We start from the raw sequence: 13182 nt of genomic DNA, 5'->3' as shown, positions 1-13182 counted from the left end.
GCATAAATGCGGCGCTGTGGGGAAGCATGTTCTGGCAGGTGGGGAGCTCTGCCAGCAGGGGTGCGGGAAGCTCGCCTCCAGCTGGGCCCCAGCAAATGGAGCCCTTTCACTGCAAGACTGTATCATCATCAACCAGTGCAGGGTCAGCAGATTTTTTTACAAGAACCGACAGCACGGAAGTGAAAGCGGCTGGGCTGGGGGGAGGGGGGAGGGGGCGGGAGGCATATGTCTATGCATTTATTCACCCAACATTGATAGACTGTGCACAGCCGCTGTGCCATCTGGGGATGTGACCACAGCACGCATCTGCAAGAGTGCAAACGGGCACCCTTCCAAACCCCGCCCAGGGACCAAATCACTGAATTCTCAGAGACCCAACAAGCAGATAGGCTCATTATGCCCATATCACAGAGGAGGAAACTGAGGCCAGCCGGTAAGTGGCAGAGCTAGGATCCACCCCGGGTATACCCCCCACCGTCTCTCCAAGAAGAAAGGTGACATCTAGGAAGAGAAGGTGGCACTGGGAGGGAAGTGCAGGGGCAGACGGGCCAGGCACGGGCTGGAGGACAGAGCTGCAGCACACGTGGCTTCTGCCCCCAGAGGGAGCCTGTTCAGCAGCCCCACGAGGGACCACCTCCTCCAGCGTCAGGACAGCCCAGCACTGACAAAGGCCCAGGCACCCATTTGCCACTGGCTCATGGGACACCCTTGGACAAGTGCCCTCCACCCAGGACAGTTTCCTCTTCTGAAAAGTGAGGAAGAACTTTTCCAGAACCAGTCTTCTAGGCATGCATCACAAAAGAGGGCAGGGGCCCCGTCTCTAAGGTCCGGCAGAGGAGACATTTATTTACAGCCGAGTGTTTGAATCTCCTTTTCCTCTGGCCTCTGCAGGACCTGTACTGGGGTGCCATTCAGAGAGCACTCCCGGCTTCTCTGAAGGCTGATGTGGCCTCATCGGCCCCGAGGGTGGTGGCCTGTCCATGCTGACCGCCCATGCCTGTCATGACGACCCCGGGGCCCAGTCAGACCCTGAGCTGCCCTCCATTGATGTGTGTCCTCCACAGCTGGGGCAGTCTGTTCTGCGTTAGGCTCTCTGAAAACGTGTCTGTAGCGCCCTCTCTAGACCGTCTGGCTTACTCATTTCACATATGAGGCCTCTAAGCACCGGCCACTTCAATGGGAAGTAGGGCTCAGCCATGAGCAGCTGACACATTCCTTGTCGGGGAGAAGACAGGACACATGGGCCGCACATCACACCACCTGCCCAGGCAGCGGGGCAGGGAAATGACAAGGGGGGTGACAGGCAGGTAAGGAGCCTCCCCCAGACCGTGATTCCCGATAACAGGGCCAGGTCTGTTTCAAGTTAACGACACAGTCATCGGGCCGTTGGACCCCAGCCCTGCGACCCCCATTGCCCAGACAGGAAGGCCCCCAGGGGGGAGCCTGGGTGGCTCAGTCAGTTACACATCCGACTCTTGGTCTCGGCTCAGGTGATAATCTCGCAGCTTCGGGGTTTGCGCCCCGCGTCGGGCTCTTGTGCTGGCAGTGTGGAGCCTGCTTGGGATTCTCTCTCTCCTTCTCTCTCTGCCCTTCTCCACTTGTGCTGTCTCTGTCTCTCTCAAAATAAATAAATAAACTTTAAAAAATAATACTAATAGGGGCACCGGGGTGGCTCAGCCGGTTAAGCAACCGACTTTGGCTCAGGTCATGATCTCACAGTTCGCGGGTTCGAGCCCCGCGTTGGGCTCTGTGCTGACGGCTCAGAGCCTGGAGCCTGCTTCGGATTCTGTGTCTTCCTCTCTCTCTCTACCCCTCCCTCGCTCACACTCTGTTTTTCTTTCTCTCAAAAATAAATAAACATTAAAATAATAATAATAGTAATAAAGGAAAGTCCCGAGGGAAGGGTCTGGTTGGGGTACCAGCCACGGCCGGGACTGTTCCAGGACAGAGCCTGCCTTCCGGGGGATTCCTGTGTGCTGTCCAAAGCCTCCTCCTTCCTTCCAGAGGCCTCCCGAGCTGAAGAAGAGAGCTGAGGTGCCCTTCGTTTGCAGAGAAAGCCCCTGGTGGTGTTGTTAATGGGGGAAGTGAGAGCCTCTGTAGACTATGCTGTCACCACGGCCCATGGGCTGCCACCTCTCACAGGGAAACAGAAACCAAGACTCTGTCTTCAGCAGGAAGCAGGATGCTGAAAAAACCTGGAAAAGCCTACAGCCCCAGCAGGTCCCCAGGGCCCTACCAGAGCTCTACACCTCGGACCCCGCATCCCTCCTCCGTCTCGCTGGACCCCTGGCTGCCCCCAGAGCCTTTGGCGCTCACCGACCCCTCTGACCCCCACCTCTGTGGAGCCTGTCGGTTTGCCCAGCCCTCCCCTCGTGGGGACGCACCCATGCAGGGGGGCTCGCTCCTCCCATGGCTTCCCCTGCGTGGAGACCACGCCTCAGACTGAGCCCCAAGCCCAACAGCCCCGCACTGGGCTCTGCTGGCCTTTGTCCCTACCCCATGCCTCATTCTGCAAAGGACATGGGGTGCTTACGAAAATGCACACAGCAGACCGACCAGAAATGAAAAATAAAAAATGGCGCTTGGACCAAGGCTGGTGATGCACATGGAAAGACCCGGAGGAAGAGAGCCGGGGGCTGGCCCAGGAGCCCTGAAGTCCATGGCCATGGGAAAGCCATTTCCAGCAGTCTCGTTCTGGAACTGTGACAGGGATGCTCTAGCAGAACAGAGCAGACCGTGGGTTCATCATCAGGCTCTAGAATTGGCTTCCTGTTTGTCTCTAACACCTGCCAGCTCCCAGAGCTGTGTGGAGCAAGTGCCCTGAGAGCGTTTGCGGGATGAAGGGCGCGAAGCAAACCTCAGCAGGACTGCAGGGTGGGCAGTGGGGGGCGGCGGGCAGAGTGGAGCAGAGAGCGGTGCTGCGGGAGCTGGGTGCCACGACGGGCCACACTCCCCAACCCGGGCAGAGGCAGAGGTCCAGGACTGGCAGGGGTTCCCTCGGGGCGGGGACCTGGGGGAGGTAGCCCTTGGTCAAGGCACCAGCATCCCAGGGCCCGTGGGGTGTCAAGCAGGGCAGAGAGAGCCGAGGGGCTCAGAGGGGCTAAGTGATTTGCTCAGGGCCGGCAGGAGCAGGACTGGAGCCCGGGCAGCCTATCTAAGGCCACGCTCGTCCCTCAGTGGCACTCCACGGCAGGAAGTTGCTGGGAAAGGGGGTCCGCTGGCCAGGAGCCCGGTGTGAGTGAGGGATGGAGAACATTTAGCTAGATTGCAGTTCAGGGCTAGACTCCTTGCCATAGGCCTCTGGGCCTTCACACAACAGTGGGTCCTCAGAAGCGCCCAAAAGCCAGTGTCACAGGCATGACGGGTGGACGGGCCATCATGGTGGGTGGGGAGGCAGTTTGGATGGCATATTTGGGGCTCTGGAGTGGGGTGAACATTCAGGCCTGCCTGCGAGTCATGGCTAGGATCCCCAGGAAACCCGGGGCACAGGATAGAGCCAGAGAACAGCCTCAAATACATAGAAGCAGAAAAGACTGTACTATAGGGGCACCTGGGTGGCTCAGTCGGTTAAGCATCAGACTTCAGATCAGGTCATGATCTCATGGTTCGTGAGTTCGAGCCCTGCATTGGGTTCTGTGCTGACAGCTTGGAGCCTGGAGCCTGCTTCAGATTCTGTGTCTCCCTCTCTCTCTGCCCTTCCCCACTGTCTCTCTCTCTCTCTCTCTCTCTCTCTCTCAAAAATAAACATTAAAAAAAAAAGACTGTATTATAGCCTACCTCTCCCAGTTTCTACATGGGGAAACTGAGGCTCAGAGTGGATGAGCCTGTCCCAGCTGCCAGTTGGTCAGTACATGGCTGGACTGGAACCGCACAACGAGGTTCCGTCACCCACGCGCTCCTGGGGCCCGGGTGGCCCTCCTGGATCGTCAGAGCCTTGGAGCCCTACTGGCCGCTCTAGCTCACCTGATGTCTCGCCAGACCTGCCAAGACCCGGCCTCGTGGCCAATCACAGCAAAGACACAGCTGGCCCAGGCTGGAAGGCTCCCAGATGGCCAGGATCGGGACGAGTCTCTTGTGCAACACCCCCCACACCACCACTGCCAGTCCAAACGGTGACCAGCAGGTATCCAACAGAGCCCAGCGGGCAGGCCCTGGGTTCAGCAGGGAAAGGCTCCAACATCGCACCCCTGGGCACATGGCCTGGCCACGCCTGGGAAGGGCAAGCCCCGCGTGACGGTCCCCTAACCCCGCCACCCCCACCTGTGGACCACCAGGCCCTGGGCCCTACCCCTGATGCGTATGTTTCCTCACCAAGGAAACTGAGGAGCAGAGGCAGGTCTATGCAGCCCCACGGCCCTGTCAACCACGCTACGCTTGCCTAAAGCAGGACTGAGAAGGGCCAGGAGGAGGAAGACGGTGCAGAGCCCCCAGGTGCAGGCATCAACGCCTTGTGACCAAGCAGGCCCTGACACAAAGCCACACACAGCCAGGAACAACGCAGGGACTGGGCCGGGGTCTCTGACGTGCCCACAGATCCAGTGGGCGTCATGCCTCCCCGCCTCCATCGGCTCCCTGCCACCCCCAGCGCAGGTACAAACTCCCCGGAAGGCCCCCGAGACCACCCATCCAGCCTCAGCTCCCATTACCACCCCCGACCTTCCCGAGCCTCGGATGAGGTGCGGCCCACTCTCCCCCCACCTCTCCTCCACTCACACCGCCCCGTGCTCCCGCACACTCGCCCTCCCCACTCTGGAACTGCCCTGTCACCGGCCATCTCCATGGGCCCTGCAGCCTGGGCCCAGCTGGGCACAGGCCAGGGACCCGGCGGCCACGAGCGATGTGACCGGCAAAGGCCAGAACTTGTGTGCACGCTTTCCCATCTCTTCCGTCCTCTACAAACAATTCCCTGCCCCTTCCTCCAGGCCCCATGGTCACATCACGTGATTGGCAGGGCCAGCATGCCGGCCAGTCACCTAGCATTTCCCCGGCAGCCGTCAGACGGGACCCAGACGACAGCTCACACTTATCCGGCTTTGACTCTGCGCCTGGCACTGCCCTGCGTTCTGCACGTGGATTACTTCACTCATCTCACCACAACCCTGGGACAGAACCTTACAGTGAACCTGTTTCACAGATGAAGAAACCGAGGCACGGAACTTACGTTGAGGACTTCGTCTGAGGTCGTGCGGTCAGTAGCCGGTCATGACTTGGACCAGGCCATCGCCTCCCAAGCTGGGTGGGAAGGCCCCTGCAGGCCTGCCTGAGCCCGTCCCAAAGGACGAAAGCCACAAAGCCGCAGGACAGCTCCACAGCAGAAGCTCCCGGCCTCCAGGCCTCGAAGAACTGCCAGGCACAAAGGGGACAGTAAGAAAGAGCAAGCCACTGAGCTGGCTCAGGTGCTGTTCTGCCTACCTTCTGGTCCAACCCTTGAGGCCCTGACTACTGTGCCCATTTTTCAGATGAGAAAACCAAGGCTCCGAGAAGCCAGAAATCTTGCCCAGGTCCCTCAGCTAAGAGGTATCATCAGCGAGACAGGTTCATATGCTCAGAAACGCACGCCCCACCCCTCCCTGGCCCGGCAAGATGGGCCAGGGGGACTTGTGGGGGGACAGGGGAGGGGGACATGACTGCCCTGAGCTCCTGAGGCTGAGCAGACCGAGGACGGGCCAGGAGGACACCTGTGTCAGCCGTACCCCAGCAGAGCCTTCCCTTCCAGGTGGCTGGCCTTCATGGCCACGCACTTGTGGCCCTGCCCACAGGAAATCCACGTGCGGTCATAATATTGACACGGGCAGCGTCTACAGCAGCCCAGAAGCCGAGCTGCTGAGAAGTCAGTGCAGGATACACTCGAGCACCCCAGGCTCCAGGGGCAGGGGGGCCGCAGGGCAAGATCCCAGCAGGTGTTCTGAGGGCCTCTTCCCGCCAGCAGAGCCCCAGCGTTCTGCCTCATCCAGGCCAGGCCATGCTGCCACTGAGGGCTGTGTGTGCACCATGCAGGCCCTCCAGGGGATGGGATGGGGGCAGCAGGGTAATGCGCAGGAGCAGCAGCCCCAGCTGCCAGGTCCAGTTCTGCTCCCACAGCTGTGCGACCACGGCAGGCCAAGCAACCTCTCTGGTCTTCAGCTTCGGCTTCTGGAGAATCTGGGGCGGTGCCCTCCGCGGACGGCACTGTTCCTACCTAGGGCTGCTCTGCCCCTTCACTGTAGGCCACCGTCTCTTGGTCCCTACCCTCAAAGACTGGTGGGGAGACACAGAGCAGGGCCACCGCATCCAATCAGCTGGCTGACCGGGGCAGGTGCCCACCCCTACCCACCTCCTCTGTGACCACGCCCAAGATTCCTACCTACTTGACCAGAGACAGATTCTACAGAACAGAATACAGAGGTGTCTGCTCGGGACAGTACCAACGCCCTTCTCCAATGTTCTTCATCGCTAAGAGAAGAAAGCCTCGAGAAGGCACTAGTGCCTCGGACGCCTTATAAAAAGGTCCGCTGAGGCTGAGCGGTCTTTCTCGCAGAAACAGGGGAAAAGCTGGGCACCATTCGCCATTCGCCGCTGGGCACAAGTGGGGAGGGGGGCTCCACGCTCTGCTCAGCAGGCAGGCAGGGTCGTAGAGGCAGCACAGGTGGTCCCACGGGGTGGGAAAGAACTCGGATGTGCGCCCTTCCTCGGCAGTGAACCACGGCCCAGCTCAAGCTGCCTTTCCCGGGGCAGCACGTCCTCTGGGGCTCCCCGGGGCCCTCAGCATACATCTGACCCTGGAACTGCTGGGGCGCCTCCGGGGAGACCAACCCACCCTGCGCCTAGCCTCGTGCAGGCACACAGACCTCGAGAACCGGTGGCTGGTAACGAGTCACACCTTACTGATGGCATCCAGCCCAGGCCGGGTGGGAAGGGGTGGGCACAGGCAGGAGGGTACAGGCTTTCCTGGACAGCAGGGGCTTCTGGGCCTCCCCGGGATCCATATGAGTTCCTGTGGGTATGGCAGGCAGGGGGCCAGGGGACGGGTCTCAGCACTTCAGCGGCCCTGGGCAAACCCTCTCCCCTCACCTCACCCCTCCCACGGTGATGTGACCACCACTGGGGCTCTGTGACCCACCGTGCTCGCCACCAGGATACTCGAGAAGTCCCAGGCTTTTGGAGGGAGAAGAGCAGACCCCCCCCCCCCCTCAGGAAGAAGGGGCAAGTCTGGGCCTGAAATAGAGGCATGGTCAAAAAGGCAATTAAAACTTCATGAGCAAATAGGGACGCCTGGGTGGTTCAGTCAGTTAAGCGTCCAGCTCGATTTTGGCTCAGGTCCTGATCTCATGTTTTGTGAGATTGAGCCGCACAGCGCAGAACCTGCTTAAGATCCCCCCTCCCCCCTCCAATAAATACATCAACTCTTAAAAATAATCAAAGAAGGGGCGCCTGGGTGGCTCAGTCAGTTGAGCGTCCGACTTCGCTCGGGTCACGATCTCACAGTCTGTGAGTTCGAGCCCCGCATCAGGCTCTGTGCTGACAGCTCAGAGCCTGGAGCCTGCTTCCGATTCTGTGTCTCCCTCTCTCTCTGGCCCTCCCCCCGTTCATGCTCTGTCTCTCTCTGTCTCAAAAATAAATAAAAAATGTTAAAAAAAATAAAAAATAAAAAATAAAATAATCAAAGAAAAAACTTCATGAGCAAATAAAACTAAAAGTTACAGTAGCCTCCGATATGTGTGCTTTTCCCACGACCATCAAACAATTAACTCGGATAAGCATCCCACGAGACTGCCCCTGACGACTGATGCCGAGTTCAAGTCCGGTGGTCATCCATGCTTCTGACCGATGCATAGAAATTAGGGGGTCTAGTGACCACCTCCTCCTCCCCCAGTTTGATTAATTTGCTAGGGCAGCTCACAGAGAAAAATTCACTTCCGCAGTTACCAGTTTATTATGAAGGATGTTAACTCAGGAACAGCCAGGGGGAAGAGATACAGAGAGCGAGGTGTGGGGAAAGAGTGTGAAGATTCTTTTTTTTAAACGTTTATTTATTTATTGGGGGGGGGGGCGGTGGGCAGAGAGAGAGAGCGAGAGAGAGAATCCCAAGCAGGCTCCATGCCAGGGCGGAGCCCAACCCAGGGCTCGATGCCATGAACCGTGAGATCGTGAACTGAGCCAAAATCAAGAGCTGGAGGTTTAATTGATTGAACCACCCACCCCAAGGGTGTGGAACGTCTATGCTCCCCAAGGCCGCCACTCTCCTCTAAACTCCACATGTCCACCAACCTGGGGAAGCTCTCCAGACCCTTTTGGGTCTTTATGGAGGCTGCATTACACAGGCATGAGAGATCAAAGCATGGTCCACTGGAATTGAACTCAATCTCCAGCCTCTCTCCCCTCCTGGGAGGTCGGGGATGGGACTGGAAGTTCCAACTGTCTACGCAGGGTTGGCTCCACTGGTACCCAGCCTTAGGTGACCCAGGGACTTCCCATAAGATACCTCATTAACATAGCAGAGACTTTTTTTTTTGCGGCTCTCATCACTTAGGAAATTCAAAGGCTTTAGGAAGCCTGTGCCAGGAACAGGAATGAAGACCAAATGTATGTTTATTATAAATCACCTAACTCCTTCTGCTCGTACTTTGCTTTATTGCTTACAAATCCCCTTCATGCCTCTTAATCATGTAATGCCCATGATAGCTCTGCCTGCCGTATGGGCAGACAGATGGGGACTCAAGGCAAAGGGACTGATGCCTATTACGTGCCCGGAGTGTCACCCGCCCACCAAGCTGTATTCCCATCTAAGCCACAGGATGACCCTGAAGGATAACATCCCACCCCCTCCCCAGTCATGAAGCCGAAGGGCTGGCATCCTCACGGTCCTCACTCCATGATCCTCTGCCTGTGAGCACAGCCCTGGAAGGCTGGAGAACCTCACGCTTGCTGTGTGTGCCATTTCCCGGCCAGTTGGGAATCAATTCAAATGTCGTGCCGCAGAGGCCAGGAGGGTGAGAGCAGAGGCCTCTGCACACCCAGCCGGCACGAGCGGGCCCACCAAGCAGCATTTGCAAGCAGGGGCATTGGGACAGAGTGAAAAGTACCAAAGATGTGTAAGCAGGTGGGGTGACCACCTAAACACCTGCAGAGCCTTGTACGGGGTTAGAGCCCCGGACAAGAGGCACCTGACTTCGGAAACTACCATTGGGACATTTGCATAGGCTCCACCTCCCACCCTCTGCTCCTTGCCTTCCCCACCGCCCCCCCGCCCCCGGCCCTTCCTAATTCCCCATTTTCCAACAGTTGGCCTGGATTCTCCACTCTTCTCCACCCAGGACCTCCAGACCAGCTGCTCAGCTTTGGTTCCAGCCTCTCTTCATGATCTCTGTCCCCTGCCCAGTGCACACCTCGGTGTCTCCCAGTCAGTCCAGGCTCCCTGGAAAACCACCAAAACCTCTGGAGCCCTCAGGAGCCCAGCACCCCAGGCCTATACCGTCCCCTCGTTGAACAAACTACAATTGTTATCCCATGTCCAGCAGGCACACATGCATGGGAACCTTCCCTGAAATGCAACGGGGCATCACCCAGGGGCTTTGGAACCCAAACCCCACATTGGTCATGGCGCCTGACCACCTCCGATCTTAGCCCTCTTGAGTCTCCCTGTGCCAAGACAGGGAAGGAGGAGGGCAGGAATCGGAGACAAAGGTGGCAAGAGTGGGCAGAGGCACCCAACAACGTAGGAGAGCCTGCGGGTACCGCTTGGTGAGGCGTGGCCCCAGAGCACTGGCCAGCAACGTGCATCCCCCTCATCTTCTGAATCAAAGTCTCTCCCTGGCTGATTCCTGACTCCTGGGGACAAGGAAGGGGTCACCAGCTCTAGAACTCCCTCTCCAAGGGGTATCTGTAGGCCATGGAAGCTTTCTGGGCAGGAGATTCTGGAACAAGTGAAAACACTTGGCCTAAAGCTTGGGGAAGTGGCTGGAAGGATAAAGGCCCTAGGAGTTTCCACTGATGCAAGAGCTCTTCTGGGCGTGCCTGCGACCAGACAGCCCCCACGGCTGCCCCTCCTTCGAGCCAAATATGACACCGGACACTTCATGCCTCCAAACCCTTTTGCACCCATTCCCTCCCCGACAGCCTTGCTGCCAGATGGCAAGGAAATCGGGCAAAGGCTGCTCCCCCAGACCTAAGATGAGGCAACTGAGGTCTAGGGAAGCCAAGTGACTTGCTCCGGTCACAGAGCAAGTTAGCAATAAAACGAGACAAAAAACTCAAGCCCTGGAAATTTTCCATGGAATCTCGGCCTCAGAAGAAGACCCGGGAAGGAGGCAAAGCCAACAACACCGGCAGGCCAGCTCCCAGGCTGCTAAACCGCTCATGGCTGCATCTCATTACTTCCCGACAGGGCACTCACGGGGGCATTAGTGGGGTCAGGACCTGCCACCCTCCTCACAGATGGAGAAAGGAAGGCATGACCTTGCCTGGCCCACCACTCCCTGGGCTACTCAGAGCTCACCCTCGATGAAGGAAGGACACGTTTCCATCCACACCTTCTAGCGCTGGGCTAGACCCTGTCTCGAGCTCCAAGACGCCGCCCTCCACTTCCAGGAGCACTCAGTCTGAGGGAGGAGGCGAAACATGAATGCACAGGGCACGTGGGCGAGCAGTGCAGCTGGGCAGGAGAGCCACAGAGGGGATGCTCAGCCCTGTCTGCTTGGGCTCAGGGCTCAGGGCAGGCTGGCACAGAATACCCAGGAAAGGCTAGGGTAATAAAATTCTGCCCTGGACCCCTCCATGAGGGAAGGATCCCAGGATGTCCCCTTCCCCAAGCCACTCAGCCAGGAGCCCTTTCCAACGTGCCCATTTCAATCCCACACGTACTAACAGTGCCTGATGTCCTCACAAAGCCACAAAGTCCAGAACGAAAAACAAATCATTAATGGAAAAAGTGCTTGGACCCCCACCCCCACCCGGCACGGAATTTGTAAGAAAACTCAGATGGCATCTCCAGAATATCAGGTAGCTGAGAGCAAAGATGAGGTCATTGCAGAAAGCTGGGTCCACCAGTGTTTCGCCCGGGCTTCACGTAGGAGACAGCCTCCTTCTGCTTTTCCCACTTCTGCTCTTAACTATGTCGCTCCAAGGGATCCCGGCAAAGACTGTGAGCTGACCCAGTTCGAGGCGCCATATGCACTTCATCACCACGTTGCTCAGACACAGAGAATCTAAAGTTAGACATGGCCAATGTCACGACGCTCCCCCGCCAGGCCACTGCCCGCAGCCCCACAGAGCGACGAGTGCAGCTCTCCGTTCGGACAGGGATGGGGCCGCAGGGGGTGGCCAGGACTTCATCCAGCTAAAAACACCCATCTACTCCCTGGCTCAGAAAAGAAAACACACACACACACACACACACACACACACACACACGTCATGGGGCATCTTGCACTTGAGCTGACATTGAGATGTTAGAGGGGCAAAGCAGGGGTCCCTGGTGACAAGGAGCTGACCTCCCCAGCCATGGAGCCAAGACCGGACATGCCATTAGTTCTGCAGAATCCAGCTCTGAGCATAGCTCAGGCAGGGACAGGGAGAGCGCCAGGGCTGGGGGAGGGCTATGGTGTCCCAGGTGACACCAGTCATAAGAGACAAGTGGCTGGCCAACCAGAGTTCTGTGCTCTCTTGGCTCCAGGAGCCAAGGTCTCAGTCACGTCCAGCCAGCCAGCCAGCTCTGCGCAGTGAAAGGCCCTTCCCGTGCCACGGGCTATACCAGCAGGCCCAGCTCAGCATTCCCACAAAGGCAAGACGCACCCTGGCAGAGGCAGATGTTTTCAGATCCGGAAACACAGCCTCAGAGCCCAGTGGGTACATGGCCATGCCCTGGGAGCCAGCTCTCAAAGCCAGGTGGGGGCGAGGGTCTCAGACAGTCTGGGTTCACGCCCTGTCCCAATTCCCCAGCCTGTCTGGATAAGATGCACACACACACACACACACACACACACACACACACGTTCATGTACACTCACACACTCTCACGTGCACAGCCACACACTTACACACTCACACACACACACACTCACTGCCAGCCTGTAGCAGACAATCGGGGTTGCAAGCCAGTGTTCAGGGTCCTGCCTCCGGGGCCCCAGGCCCATCTGTCCACCTTCTCTCCATACACACCCCCTTTTCTTGGGTCTTCTCAACTCTTGCCCCCACCCTTCACCCCTGCCACTTGTCTAGAAAGCCCAGCCATACCTCAGCAGGCCCCATGCAGCTCACAAGCCCGGGAGATTCACAACCCCTCTCTCGTCTCCTCTCTTCCAGATCTGTCTCTACCGGCAAGCTTTATCATCAGTCAAGCCCTGACTTTTAGATCGCACTGCCGATAAACGCCCTCACCTCAGTGGCCCAAGAGCAGGTTCCAAGCGGGCAGGGACGTCTGCTTCCCCTGGACCCAGCAAAGGGACATTCCAGGGCAGCACTTGGTACAGTGGGTGGGTCACAGTGTCTCAGAGCTCGATAGGACCTCAGCTGAGGGTCCTCACCTCACAGATGGAGAAACCAAGGCCCAGAGTGGGGTGTGAACTACCTCCCAAGGGCCAGGCTGGTGCCCTTGCTTCAGCCCAGCGGCGTCTTCAGGGTCAGCTCCCTGGCACCGATGGGGGTCTTCTGGGGCGCCTGAAATTAACCAACGGATTGCTGGCTGGGGCTCTGAAACCAGAAAATGAGGGAGCAAGGCAAAGGCACACTGAAGGCGGCAGGCCCACCTGCCCTGCTCTGCGCTCGCCTTGCCCACAGCGCCACCTACCGTCCTGCCTTTCTGGCTCCCTCCAAAGTCCCCGGCCGCCAGCTCAGGTATTGAGCCAACAAAACATCCCTCTGCGGAGGGACCCCCCCCACCCCCACCCCACACCGGCTAGATGGCCAGTGCCCCTACTTCCTGGAGAGGAAGAGCTGCCTCCTCCCACACTCACCCTGTACAGATAGGGTGCCCAACCCAGGACTGACAGGCTCTGGGGATGCAGAAAGTTCAAGGCCAAACCCAGGAGAGGCCTGGCCAACAGGCAGGCTGGCCGTCCTGCAGATGCCGGCTGCCCTGGACACAGGCTGTAGATCCCACCCTCAGAGAGAGAAGTCTGAGGCTGGGACGCAGTGTGGGACAGCCGGTCGTGGGGGGCTTTGGCGGGGGGGGGGGCGGGAGGGGCGCTGCACATGGACCCTGGAAGG

The 13182-nt window shown here is 58.4% G+C and overlaps 1 protein-coding gene across 5 annotated transcripts in view; it reads right to left on the bottom strand.

Annotated features, from left to right (window-relative positions):
- PEMT (phosphatidylethanolamine N-methyltransferase) overlaps positions 1-13182 on the bottom strand; it is an 85059-nt gene that overhangs the window by 50101 nt on the left and 21776 nt on the right. The window contains exons 3-4 of one of the 5 annotated variants that reach the window (XR_009614443.2): positions 7100-7194; positions 6828-6973 (exon numbers count right to left, since the gene is read on the bottom strand). The exons of the other annotated variants lie outside the window; for them this stretch is intronic. The gene's annotated coding sequence lies outside the window, so the exon portion shown is untranslated. The remainder of the gene's footprint in view (positions 1-6827; positions 6974-7099; positions 7195-13182) is intronic. 5 annotated transcript variants of the gene reach the window in all.

The sequence above is a fragment of the Panthera onca genome, chromosome E1 (assembly GCF_046562875.1).
Source record: "Panthera onca isolate mPanOnc1 chromosome E1, mPanOnc1 haplotype 2, whole genome shotgun sequence".
NCBI classification, from domain to species: Eukaryota; Metazoa; Chordata; class Mammalia; order Carnivora; family Felidae; genus Panthera; species Panthera onca.
The sequence above is the reverse complement of the archived record's forward strand: the minus strand, read 5'-3'. Positions and strand labels throughout refer to the sequence as shown.